Here is a 15,489-nt window from a genome sequence, read left to right as displayed (position 1 = left end):
ATTTCTTGAACCGTCAGCAACAGGTAAGAGCTCTACCTTTGCTCTTGCATTTTATTACATTTTTATGCATTTTCATCAAATTTTTTCTTGCCAGAAGGAGGGATTTTAATTTTTAACAGTGTGGGAGATCATTGTGGTTTTCTTATCGGACTCGCGATGGTCACCCCTTAGTCGAAAGGCCCTCGCGATCGCATCGCGTGTTTAATAAAAATAGATGCGATGATCATGGGGCGGAATTTTTAGGGAAAATTCTTCCTTTTAGAGCAAGATATATGAGTTTTAATCCATGGAAAAAAATTTAACTGATGTTTAATGATGTTTTGCAGGAGATTTTTGCCAACATGGTCCTTGAATGGAAGGAAAGAGGCCATGAGGCAGAAGACCATTAGGCAGCCCAAGATCTAGAATGTGTAAATGCTTTGAGGAACTATGGGCTGCTGAAATTCTTTAGAACTACAGGACTCAGAGCCCAAAATGAGTTGCTACACTACTTGATCAGTCTATGGGATATTGATCAGGAAATATTCATTATTGGGGAAGAAGAGTTGGAATTCAAAGAGACATACATTTACTTCATTATTGGATTGTCTAAAAGAGGATAAAGATTTCAACTCTTCGGATCTCGCCCAGGAGCTGAGAGCACTAGTGCTCTAATTAGGAGACATTGCCCAAGTGTCGAGATGACAATGGGTGGGAAGGTGAAGATAGCGACAGGCGATAGTATTTCCTTGAGAACGATCCTATACACCATATCTCATGTATCTGGGACGCAGGCTTTACATGAGACTTTGAAATCCCAATTCTGGGATGCAATATAATGCCTTACTCCAATAGTATTCAACTGGTGTGGGGGGTTACTGGCCAATATGAAGAGGCAACTGACCAAAGGTAAGTGAGGAAACTTGAAACAATTTGGCTTCAGGTCAATTCTGGTTACTTTCTTTCTAGAGTGTGTACCCCTATTTTGGTATCAGTGGATAGAGGTACCAGATCCTGCTCCACAAGATCTGAGGCTGGTCAGATGGAGTGAACTCATGCCTCGAGGAGGAGGGGGCTAGCAGATGCATTTTCCTCCACAATTTTTTATTTGTTTGCATCGCCAACTGATCATTGTGGATGACTATGCCTATGCAGGCATAGGTTTCATATGGGACCCAGATCTACCTCTACCACTAGGTGAACAATGGACTACTGCAAGTAAAACTTGGTTTTTGGATTTTTCAAGTTTTTTATGATTTTTTTTTTGTGAAAGTGTAACTGAGATTTAACTTGCGATAAATGTGCAAATGTTGGACCAGAAAGGCTGCCTCCCATGTCGCCAATAGCACGACAAGTAGCCCAACAAGTAGTAGATGCTCCCTATGAGGAAGGAGTGGACCCCATAGTAGAGATGGAACATAATCTAGATGTGATCACCTGAGGGATTCCAGAATACACAACTATAGACGATGTGCCATTGCGATACTAGAGGCACACAATAGGGGTATATTCAAGACTACGTCAGCTATTAGGTTGAGTGATTAGGGCAGTCTCGTGTTATTGCGAACATCATGCAGGCGCATAGTTATTCTAGCTTTTTTTGCACATGTTGTAGGCTTTGAAATCCATGTGTCTCGGAACACTTTATTTTTTGAGATTTTGATGTTAAACACTCTGACAGACGTGATATATATATATATATATATATATATATATATATATATATATATATATATATATATATATATATATATATATATATATATATATATATATATATAAGCATGTTTTATTTTATACTTATGTGTCTGTGTATCATGATGATATGATTAGTTTTATAAATTACGCAAATGTCTATCAAGAACATAATTTGCTAATGCATATGTTAATGTATTCAAATTGCGTGGAATATGTTGATATGTGATAAAATGAAAATTTCTTTACAGTAATCGAACACGTAGATACATACACAAAATTTGTGGATTTCTTGTTGAACAATGATTATTTAATTGTAACACAATGAGTTATGAGTCTAATTTAACAACGAAATTTCTAATGCCAAGAGAAACTGCTTCTGACAACATTTCAATGACTGCATTGTATTCGGCAATATTATCAGTTGTCCATCCTAGGCAAATAATTTGTAAATCGACCAACTCGCCATCAGGGGAAAAGAGTGCCCAAGCTGCGGAAGACAAATTCCATGTGCTACAACAAGCACCATCAACAAAACCAACATAATGATTTGAAGACATCTGCAAACTGATTGGAACACAAGGTAAGCATAAAACACATGTTTGCAAAGCAAACAATCACACCAAAAAAAAAACGCACACCATTGAATTCACATACTAATGTACAAAAAGTAATATTTACATGGATAACCACGCGTAAAAATTTCAGATGGAGTCTATTCGCAGACTCAAGTAATCGATCAACAGTGAATAAAATCGAATTTTCACCGTTAACATGATATGTAAGCATCGACTTGGCCAAATAATGGAATAAAATGCATAAATGGTTATGCCCCCATGACCCCCGGGCGAGTGAGGGTTACGAGTCATAGGATGAATACCTCGTTTCAATAATGATCAAATGGTAGAAACTCGGTGAAAAAATCTCATGAAAGGAGGCAAGAAAAACTTAATCTCATGATGAGGAAAAGGTGCCCCTAATTGAAAGATTTTGACAAGTTCAAGTTGAACTAAAATGTTAGCAGGAAATTTTGTAGTAATATTTCCCATATTACCTTCAAAAAAGACTTTGTGCACCAAAACAAGTGTTTGAAGTGGATGTGTCGGTTTATGAGAAACGAAAGCTTCAAGACACGAAGGAATCTCACCTAGGCTTGGAAGAAATGAAGAACGATGATGAATATCTTTCCAAGGTGTTTCGTCAAGAGACATAACCTCGACAATACTCTTGTCAATGGGGAATGTCTCATTCAAAGGATCCGGGGAATCCCAAGAACCAAGCCAAGGAGATTCCACATAAGTATAAAGGTTCATACTAAAAACAACATGACTTTCTAAAGCAGCCATTGAAGGCAAGACAATTTCTTAATAATCTTGTTCCAATGGACTTAACAGCATAGAATCACCAAATGAATCAATCAGATCTGGAGAAGGAATAATCCAAGGACCTGTAGAAACAAAGATCATATTGATTGAAGTGATATTCAAAGGTGGGAGAGAAAAAGTACCCATTAAAGTAGAACCTTTAAAAATACCTGCCCCCATGCTCTCATATGGAACTTTGGTATTCTCCCCAGTGGAGTCTCCATTTTGTTTTCTAGGCAATCCTCTCTACAGACAGAGATGATCCCTCTAGCCCAATGAGTGGGACTAGCAACCTACATGACAATCTACTAGACACTTTCCTAAGTTACAATTGAAATAAGAGACGAAGAAGATGACCTACCACGTTCTGATGCTATCACGTCTTTCTTTGTTGAAGACCTTGAATCACTTGCATCACGGGCTTGGTCCTGCTGCTCACAACGTTTAAACACCTGCAAAATAGATTAAGGCACAACAAGACACACAAATACAAATATAATAATCAAAAGTAACCTACTTAACAAATTAAGGAGCATTAAGATAAATGATACATAAGCATACAAATTTATGGAAAATGAACCAACAGTTGTATATTAATAAAATAAAGGAGGAAGCATACGACCAAGCCTTGATGTCAATAGGATCTCCTTGAATGAATGTCAAAGTCCAAGCTTAAGGTCTCCAAGCACTCCTTCTCCAAGCCAAATGAGTAGCATGTAGGCACAATCTCAGCATAAGGGTGCAAATAGCCAAAGACCAAGCATTTGGGAATGGGAGAGGATGAATATATAGGCAAGGAAAGGGAGTTAGGATCTCTCCAAATATAGGAGAAGGCCCTCATCTCAAGGAGGTAGCTCATAAGGATAAGACCAAAAGACCAAGTTGAGAGAACTCGACCTCATCCAAGTTGAACAACCTCCAACTCGTTGCTCTGGAAGCTTCTAGATCACGAAGCTTCTCATCCTCTTTGGAAAAATTTCCTTTTAGGGATCATCGCATGTATCCAGTCAAACATAGTGATGGCATCGCAGGGCTAGTATAGTGCAACTAGCGACCATCACAGTTTTCAATATCATAAGAGCGATGATTCTAAAATTATGGTTTTAGAGCCATTTCCTTCAGGGGAAGCTCAAGGAATTTTCCAATCAGTGCCTTAGGGAGGATCTGACTTGCATATCTGAATGAGTACACTACATTATGGTCATGTTTCGGCCACTTCAGGATATGTCACATGGAAGTGCAGGAGGTGTGACAAAATAATGTGTAACAGTGCTGGTGAATCCAATATTTTTATCTGATTGATTTCCATGTTATCTGTGGAGATCCATTGAATTGTTCCTACATTCTTTTGCTACATGCCCAAACTTGTTACAAGTATAACATCTTATATGACCAGAAAAGGGAGCAGATAAATTATAATACTTCGGTTTCATATTCCTCTTATTGCAATCAATATCTTTGTGACCAAACATGTTGCAAGCAAAACAATGTCCCTTAAAGAAACCTAAGTACCTTGGAGATGAGGATCTTCCTGTGAAGCGACTATTTGCTTGAGATGGAAATTTACTTTGTAATTTGTTGCAATGTGTCCATAGTTATGACATGTAAAATTTTCAACATCATTGATCAGAGGATTAATATTTTTATTATTGGGAACAAATGGTTTCCTTTGAAAAATTATTTTCCTTGGATGTTGATCTGGTTCATTTCTTATCTCCTTATCCTTCAAGTTCCTTCCATGAGCTTGTGAACTAAAATCTCCTTTTACAATTTCATGAATAACAAGACCAAATTTAATGGAAGGAGGCCTTTGGCTACAAACAATGTTATCAAAAATCTTTGAGCTATCTTGAAATCTCAATTGCTTATCCTTTTCTTCTAATTTACCTTTTAGAATGTTTACCTCAACCTCTAGTTTTTGGTATTGTTCTTCCTTTTCTAGGTACTACTTCCTCATTCCTTCTTCAACCTTTCGTAATCTTCCTTCTTCTGCTTTCTCCCTTAATTTGATAATCTATTACTTCAACTCATTCTCTTGTTCTTCAAATACTTGAAGAATCTCCTCATATCATTTGTTTGACTTTTCAAGATCAGATTTGAGAGAGATGATTTATGCTTCAAGTCCTTCACAGTAACTGGTTCTTTCTTTCAGCTCTTTGATTTTTGTATCCTCTTTATTCAATTTATTTCTTAATGGAACTACTTCATCCTACAGTCTTTGACATTGATCTTCCTTTTCCTTATACTGTTTCCTAATTCCTTCTTGAATTTTGCTTCCTTATTCCAACTGATTCTTTAACCTGCTAATCTCTTTTCTATAGGTACAGTCCCTTTCATCAAATAGTTGTAGTAACTTTTGATTATCTCTATTCTCACATGTGAGCCTTTTAATTTCTGTAACTAGGGCCATCATTTTTTAATCTAATTTTTCTGCATAATGACTATCTTCACTTTTACCGAAAAGGCTAATATCAATTGATTCACTATCATGATAGTTACATGAACATGGAAATGGATCACAAGTAGAACAAAAACTAGCACCTAATAATTCTTTGTTACCGTCTTCTTCATTCTTGATCAATGGAAAGTGGGGTGCTCTTGAATCGTAATATTTGTTGTCATATATTAGTGCATTTGATATATCGCTTTCACTACCATAGTTTTCTTGAACTGACTTCTTCCTTTGAATTACCTTCTTCTTCTTTTTCTTATTTCCCATTGTCCCTAATCCACTTTTAAGCGATTAAGATTCTACTCGAGTGCCCTGCTCTTATACTTGGGAAAAATACTAGGGGGGTGGGGGTGAGGGGGGTGAATCAGTTTTTTAAACTCATTTTAACTTTTTATTTTCTTATTTTGAGTTATGCACGCTACTGCTATTCATGCAGCAAACGTCTGTGCACGAATTCAATGAAAGAAAACAGTGTATATCTAGTTAACCATCTTTTCATATATTTATTCAATTGTTTATCTTTAACCAATGCATTATTAATTTCATCTAACATATAATATACATTAAAGAGATAAATAAACCATCACATATAAGAAACAAAACAACACATGAGAACACCAAGATTTTTAGGTGGAAACCCAATGTGGGAGAAAACCCTTGTTGTCATCGTCTTTGTCTTCTTTCTTATTATATAAATAAAATACTCTTACAATATTTTACTGGTGCAGACTCTTACCAGTATGCAGTTATCCACCTATAGAAGGCTACAACCTTCTCTCATTATCTAGCACCCACCAGAAGGGAGATATAACCACTTGATCTTGTTTACTGGCTCCTACTGGAAGGGAGAACCTACCCCCTGAATAAGTTTACCAGCTACCACTGGAAGGAAGCTCTCACTTCCTTACTGAAGGCTCTAACCCTTAGCTCCTCTTCGTGGACCACATTTCATAATATTTCATACTGGATCCACCTAACTCAAAACATCAAACCTGTATGCCACCTTTCATCATATTTTCATAATGGACCCACACCCATCATTAAGCATAATATCAAACTGAATATTGAATTGAACTTTAATCACATAACCAATTGAATCACTATATTATTAGCAAACCAATCTCAATCAACTATAGTAACTAGATCAAACCAATCCATAAAATCATAACCAGATCATACCAATGCACAACTACTCATAAATATACCAAGTCATACATTGTTCATCATCACAGAAACACAGTGTTGTTCTTGCAAACCCTGATCAGACATACATCAAAATGTATACGTTATTGTTCTCAGGCACACCCGCATATATACGTGTTTCCTCTACATAAGACCTACGCACATATCTCAAATCATTGACTACTACAATATTGAAGTAACCACTAAATCAAGTACTAAACTATTCTTAGACCATTGAACCAATCACAGATCACCAAATTGTAGCATCATTACTAAGCAATATTCCAATCATGAACAACCAACCCAACCAACATTGTCAAATAGATATTAGCATGATCAAGACTTCATCAATAGACAACAACGAATAAAATAGACATCATCAATTGTAAATATTAAGCATCAATTCAAATCCTATTTTGTATACGCTACTTCCAAAAGGCATATCTGTGTATGTATGTGCTTACCATACACAACACTTGTGTATAGATCTTCACATACTAAAAAAAAAATCGCAAAATATATATGTGACCCTACAAAGATAGATCCATGTATGTATGCAACTATTACCAAACACACCTATGTACAGATTTGAAAAATTTCACTACAAACACAATTTCACTCTCTGCAACCTTTACAGATTTGTCATTATTAGCTACTTTGTCATTTGGTGCACACTTGTTCTAAATCGTATCCCACATGTATAACTCACTACTTGCACACACAACCTCTTGATATCTATCTCTTTGTATAGTATTTTCCTTAGCCAATACCTTAGATAAATACCTCGGTAGTGCCTTTAGTATTCTTTGACGATATCAAATAATCGGTGTCGCTCTAGTTACTATGGGCCAATACCATGGTAATGACCCTTGGTTTCTAGATTACCATGCTTCAGATTTTGTACGTGATTTTTCTTCACAAGAACTACATATGTACACAACCATTCTTCATAGGACATGCGTATATTTTCTCAAACTTTACCTTTATCATCCATTTGTCTCTGCACTTTTATTTCTTTGTTCATAACATCTGTAGCATTTTTACCAATCTGCATTAGTTCCATAATCATCATGATAACACAATGTTGATGTCTTTATTAAGTAGGTTTCCATCAAGGACAACACATTAGCCTTAATGCCAACAAAAATATCATAGAGGAAATTTATAATCTCTTATTTTTAGTTTGAATTCATCAATAATGGCAAATTTCTATTAATTTCTACAAGAAAAATAATAAAGGTAAATAATAATAATAATAATAATAAGTTATTTCATGTGAGGTGCTCTTCAGCCCAGTATGTAAGTAATGTTTTCTCCATATGTTTTCTCGAGTTAAATATTTTGACTCAGTCAAATTACATAAAAATAAAAATTAACAATAAATTAATAAAATAAAAAAAGAAAATATTACAATTATAATTAGTAACAAAACACTTTGACTTATTCAAATTATATAAATATAAAAATAAAAATAAAATAAAATAATAAAATTAATAATTATATTTATAATTTTCAAGTCCCACTAGCACAATCGGTTGAGGATGGGCCTTGTTAGCAAGGCGAACCAGGATCAAAACTCATGGGGGGTGGTTGTGCCCTATGCTAGGGGGAGGAGACATGATAAAAAATCCAGTCAACATAGGGCTGGTGTGGCCTAGGCTAGGTGCAATCCTTGAGTGACTTTGATAGATTAGATGACCCTAGGTCGCAGCTCCTCAAGCCACAGTCAAGCTTGCGGAATAAGAGACAACTTGATAAACAATATATATATATATATATAAAATAAGCAAACCATCTTAGATCCATTTTCACTTCGGATCTACCAAGTGCATAGAGGGATCAAATCTCTTTTCACTTTAAACGAGGTTTACACCTCAAGAGATTTTATCCCTGTAGGCGCTTAGTAGATTTGAAGTCAAAATGGATCTACGCTAGTTTTTATTTTTATGTAATTTGACCAAGTCAAAATGTTAAATAGGATAGGATAAGATATGACATTGCAACATCTCTTCCATATTGCATTGGAGAGCACCTCTGGGCACAAAAACATACCAAAAATTTTCATTTAAATCATCATTTTTTTGAGAGTTTATAAATAGCAAGAGGATATTTGACCACCTTTTGTAATTAAAGTATGAATTGATTAGGTATTTTTGTATAATGCCTAGATGCATTTGAACTCATGATCTACTAAGGGCCGAGAGGGATCTCAGATTTCTTTTTACTCTAAAATATGTTTGTGTCTCATGAGATTTTATCCCTTTAGGCACTTGGTAGATCTGAAGTTAAGATGGATCGAGGATGGTTTAATTTCCTCCTTTAAATAGGCGTTGGTTTAATTTCCTCCTTTAAATAGGCTATATTCCACATGAATATCATGGATTCTCATAAACCTAGAGCTCAAAAACCACTAGTAACTTGACCAAGTCAAGTTTACTTTATTATTTTAGTTTAAAGTTATTTTTATTTTAGCTTAGAGTTTATTTTTATTTTTATTTTATTTTGATCGAGTAAAATTGTCTATCATGGGGTTATTTTCATTTTTTTTATCTTGACTAAGTAAAAATGTTTACAATGCATTACATGACCTTACGTTACAACATCTCTATGATACTAGGCTAGAGGGCGCCTCTCTGCGCAATTAAACTTTTGAGTAAAATGAAAATATACACGTGAAATTGAGTTTAATGCTTAGAGGGTGATATTAATGACAAAGAACCCTATACAAATCTAGAGGTAATGGCAAAGATACCTCTGGATATTAATGCTTAGAGGGTGATATTATTATAGTTGAGTTCGTATACGTAAATCAGTGTAGATCCATTTTAGCTTTGTATTTATCAAGCACTGAGAGGGATCAAATATATGAAGGTGAAAACTTCTCTTTTCAGTGTAAAAATTGAGGAAAGGTTTGCACCTCCAAAGATTTAATCCCTCTCAGCACTTGATAGATCTGGAGTTAAATTGGATCTAGAGTGGTTATGTGTGTGTGTGGGTGTGTGTGTGTGAGAGAGAGATATTTATTCAAGCCTTTAAATAGGTTATATTACATCACACACCATTGGCAAAATCATAAGTTGTCAAAACCTGGAGACCAAAAACTGCCAAAGGTAAATTGACTTTGTGACCTCAATTTTACATAACAGTCTTTATAAGCATTAATTTGTTATAATTTTTTAATTTTAATTTTATTTTAAATAATTTGACCTCAACATTTTTATTTTTAAATTTTTAATTATATGTCTTTATTTTGACTAATTCAAAATGTTTACATTACATTACAACATCTCTTCCATGCTAGAAAGCACCTCTCAGTGAAATGAAATGTGTCATGGTCGTCATGATTAATTTTCACGTGTCTCATAAAATGTTTATACTTTTTAAGAAGTTGATTGAAAATGTGAATAATAAAAAACTCTATAAAACTAAAATTAGTGATTAACTTATTGAGCTGAAAGGCTCATTCTACAGTCCAGTATGAGGCAGATTGATCCGTAAACTATCATGGATATTCCTCTGGACAGTTCATCACAACAAATTCGATAATAATATATTAAAATACTGAAATTTTACACTATTACAGTTTTATTAAAATTCTAGATTTGTATATTTAACTGTAATTATGCAAAAAAGTATAGAACAACAAAATAAGCTCACAAACACACATAAGACACAAGATATGCTCTCTCGGAAACCCTTTCTGGAGAAAACCCAGCTGGAAGGTGAAGTCGCTTCGCTCTCTTTCTCTACCTGGAAATATGGTTGCAAGTACAAAGAAGTAATGTATGTGGCCCGTGAGCTACTACAGTGCATAGATCCTAACTTTTTGCTCTACCTCCTATCTCTCTTGGCTATATTTTCTTAGTTATGGAACAAAATGCTCTCAAAAGAATGGAATGCCTCTTCCTCCTAGTGGCCCAGTTATAACACAGCTTGATAGCCTACTAGTGGTTAATTTTGACTACATCAAATCTTAACTAGAGTTACAATATAGAGTATTATAGAGTCTTTTACATAATAATCACGTGGCTAGTCCCTGTTCCATGAATAATGGGGGCTGACATGGCATCCTCTATGTGAAAACAAGAAGGTCAATGTCTGAGTAGCATAACTTTTGCATACGGATTCTGATTGACGTTCTTCTTGCATTGTTGGTAAGATATTTGTGTGTAGAATAGCATGAAATGTTTCCACACTAAATCAGTAAATTTTTACCCCCAAAAAATGTCATTTGATGCCTCAAAACACTCTTGGAAGGTTTCAGACCCTGTTTTCCCAAACTAGGTCTTGCCAGTAAAAATGGTCCCATGAGCTAATTCCTCCACTTTTCCACTCCAAATGCATCAAGATGGATGAAAAACAATATAATCATCCAATGCAGATCAGCGATGTGTAATTTCGTCTGTGCCTAACGTGGAATTGACACATATTCTTTTAAAATAAAAATAAAATATTATTTAAATTAAAAAAATAATGTCAGTTATAATCAAAATAAAAAACAAATATACATATTTGGTTAGGTTCACTTAAAAGTATTATATATGTAGTCTCACTCTAATTGTGTTTGCTTTATTGGATGTTGATATTTACAACCTAATACAAAGAAATGATGGTAAAAATACTTCACTCTCACTCTAAGTTATAAATAAAATATTTCTATGTCCATATGAAATGAGATAATTTTATTTCAACATTTAAAATTATTTTAAAGTAATTAAAACAAAAAGAAAATAAAGTTTATATTATTCATATTTTCATATTTCAATTGGATATGTAAATAAACCATTTTAATATATATTTTAACTAATTAATTTAATATAAAACTTGAAAAAAAATATATATATATATGAACCACAAAGTAAAAAGATTGAAAGTAATATTGAAATGTATTTAAAAATACATTAATTAAAAAAAGAATGTGAACAATGAAATCCATAAGTAAAATATCTCAATCCTCGTGTTAACTAAATTATTTCAATTTCAAAATTTTACATATTATATGTGGTTGTTAATAATAATAATAATAATAATAATAAAGTAATTGAAAAAATAAATTATTATTGTTATAGCATTTCAAATATCATTATTTTACATCTTGACCCTTTCATTTCATAATTAAGCTATTTTATTCATTGTAGAGAGAGAGAGAGAGAGAGAGATTTTCATCCTAACCATCATCTATCAAGTCTCTAGAGGGATGCAATCATCGAAGGTGAAAATTTTTAAAATTTTGCAATATAAAACGGGTTTGCGCCTCAAGAGATTTGATCCCTCTTGGCTCTTGCTAGATATGTGGTTAAAATGAATCTATACTAGTAATAGAATAATGAAGATATTACTTTTCAAGGAAGAGATCAAGGTTTAAATTTTTATCCCCTCCATGTCAAAGTTATTTGTATTTCTATAAATAAATGAAAATGGTATAATATATGAACTAATCCTTGTGCTCAAATATATTATTACAATTAAAATTGAAAGGGTGCTTGTATTCTCACAAATAAATAAAATTGGTAATAATATATAAATTACAGGATGGTTTAGGGATCTACGGTTTGTAGGTTTAAGGCTTATGAATATTTTTCTATCAAGTTTATTTGTATAAGGGTTATGTAGGTCCTCCCCTAGCTTATAAAGTATGTTTAGATTCATTGTGCATTCTAGAAGTTGTTATGCCAGATCAATGATTCTTTCTCTGGTAACCCTTTCCTTTTCTCTGCAAGTGGTTTTTATCACTTACATAACGCATGGCCTTGCCTAGACAAGTGCCAAATTAAATAATCATTTGTAGAAGAAGATGTAGTGGACTACAACCCTAGTTTAATCCAAATATTTCACTTGCAATTAAAATATGAAAGGATGTTTTATACTACTGGCATTCAGGGATGTCTTGCATTTACCAACAAGACACTTAGGTTGTCCTTGTCATAAGTCAATTATTTTCTTAATTATCCCATCAATTCCATGAAAAATGATGAGGTGGAAAGTATAACACCCACATTTAGGGAAATATAGAGAATACATCATGCTATCCAGACTCGAGATAGATTTTCTTTCCAATTCCCCATCTCCTCTCCTACTATCTAGGAAAAAATTAGATAGGTGTCTAGCTATCCAATGATTTGGGGACAAAACAAAACAATGGCTAAAAAATTGTATCAAAGTAAGAAAGGATAAGGTGAATGGTGGTGGGAAAAGACATGAGCATTGTGGAAATTCCATAAGTATTGAGAAAAGTTGTTGTGGGTTGCTTCAATGGTAAGATTGTGCACTTAGCCACTTTTGAGGGCTTATTGAAAGAAACTTGGGCCCCTTTCCTTGGACTTATTCCAAAGCTTTATGTGTTAGTTAGGGAGTGGTTGTTTTTTTCTATTGCATACAAGTTCTTGTATGGAGAATATTTTTGGCTAGGATTAGAGCCAGGGTTTGTCAAGCCTTATGTTATAGAAATGGAACATGAAATTTGACCCTTATAGAGATCCAAGTTATATCTAGAAGGTGTGGGAATTTTTGATGGGGTTCCCTCTCATCTTCTGACATGAAGAACTATTGTCCTTAATTGGAAATAAATTTGGTTGCTTTGTAGTTTTAGAAACAAATTGGGATCCAAGTTCAAAAGGAGGTTAGCATTGATACAAGTGGAATTGGACCTAAGAGAAGGGGTATTAGAAGAAATTGAGTTGGTGTTTAGAGGTAGATAATGGATTCAAAAAATATATTATAAAACTCACATTCAGATGTTGTGCTTACCATAATTTGGGTTACATACAAATATCTAGTGTTAAATCTTCATTTCTCAAGTCGTAGTTCAGGAAAATTTGGGTCAAAAAATGAGTGGAGGTCTATCATTTTTTAGTCCAAGGAAGGTTAATTATTTTCATCAAAAAATGTGATAACTTAAGAAATACTTTCATAAGGATATTGTAACGATGTATACACAAGTAGTAGAGGTGCTCTGAGAGTCAGATCAAATGAATTCTTAACCTGATAGACGATACCCCTATGGGTGAGGAGAAGATGTACCTGTCTTCTTTCATGACCGTATCCACCTGGTTCTGCTCGATGGAGGAACCCTTCCCAGGGGCCATGGATGTGGCTACGATATTCCCCTTACTTTGAGAGTTAACCTTAAAGAAAATATATTTCCTAGTCTGGGAGATGATCTTACTGCATTTCTTAGTAGAGATCAAAGAGGTGGTGGTAGGTGGGGCTACCTCCGGTATCCTGTTTAATGAATTACCCAAAGAAATAATAACAACGCGAGGCCTTAACTCATACACAACATGTCGCTTCCACAAGTATGGTTGGCCTAATAATACATCACAAACATCAAGATGTGCTACATCACACAATACCTCATTTGTGAAGGGCTTGATGCTATAGGGAAGACGACACTGCTAGCGGACTCGGAGATCTCATCCTTAGTGAAGCCACCCGATACTATACGACTGCGGGTGTGGTGTAGTCGGCAGGCTCAACCACTTCATGACCTCTACTGAAATGAGGTTCTTTTGGCTCCCGTTTTCGACAATGAACTGTAGTGGAGAACTCTTCAACCACATCTGTGAGTGGAAGAGACGCTCCCCCTCCTCTGTATCTTCAAGCTCACTCTTCTGGACCTTGGTGGTCGCAACAGTGGCACTCGGCTCCACATCAATAATATGATTCCCTTTTTCATTCCTCTTATCGGGTTCTGACTCAGGGTTGGACCATGCATCTAATTCTGAAGCCATCAACTCGGCCACCAGCGAATGCTTGGCCTGACACTCACTTGTGTTGTGAGTGGGGCTCTTATGGAACTCACACCACTTTCCTGTGTCCTTCTTTGACTCCGTGGTGTTGTTCTTTTCTTGCAGCTTCGACAGGTTGTCTTGGGTCACACCGTCTTGGCTTTTTCCTTGCTTCTGCGATTTGGGGAAGCCTTTCCCTTGCTTCAGATTCACTGATCCAAAGTCTTGCTTCTTCTATTTAAACTTCTGCTTGATCTTGACAGTGTATTGGTATGACATACCGAGCGAGGAGATGTCCAAGAACTCCATCTCGTCCTAGATGTATCTATGTAGGCAATCGAGGTACTTGAGTACCAAATGTTTCTCAGAATCCTTGATGCCCAACTTCATGCGCAAGGTATGAAAAACATTGGTAAACTCTGCCACATCTTGGTCCCTTCCCTGTTGCAGCGTGGTCCACTTTATGTATTTGTCCTCATGGCTCCCGAAAGGGTAGTACTGCTCCTTGATGGCATCCTGAAATGAATTCCAAGTGGGAGCAACTAAAAACAGTGAATTTGTACTTTCATTCTTCTACCCACAATAGGTTTCCCACCAATCCTTGACGTGGGGGGCGGCTTTGAGAAGAGAAAAAGTAATCTTTTCTTGGCTAGAAAAATCATGAATAGAAAAATATCCTTCTAATAGGTTCAACCATTTATCTATGGTGTATGCATCTATTTGACCCTCGAATATGGGGATTTCAAAGTTAACTTGTACCTAAAGGGTGTGGCGTTTCTAAAGTAGCTGCTAGATGCCTCGCCCCTGGGTAGTCGTTGAAGGATTTGGGAAAATTTGTCCATCATCGCGTTCCTTTGTCACTCAAGGGCTTCTTTGAGCAAGATTTTGATAGGATCTCCTACCCCCTCGTCTTTCTTTTCATCCGCCATGGGAGGTCAACGGGATTTGTGAGGCTAGTCTTGCAAAGGTTTGACCAGTTCAAGCCCTAACTCCTTATATCCCTACTTCATTGGGGACATGCAAAGAAAAACAGAGAAAGAGAAGACTACTTTGATACCACTGATCTGAATTTAAACAAGAACGCAACAAA

Source organism: Pinus tabuliformis, chromosome 6 (assembly GCF_031772625.1).
Source record: "Pinus tabuliformis cultivar Carrire ecotype Pingquan chromosome 6, CPIR1, whole genome shotgun sequence".
NCBI lineage: Eukaryota > Viridiplantae > Streptophyta > Pinopsida > Pinales > Pinaceae > Pinus > Pinus tabuliformis.
The sequence above is the reverse complement of the archived record's forward strand: the minus strand, read 5'-3'. Positions refer to the sequence as shown.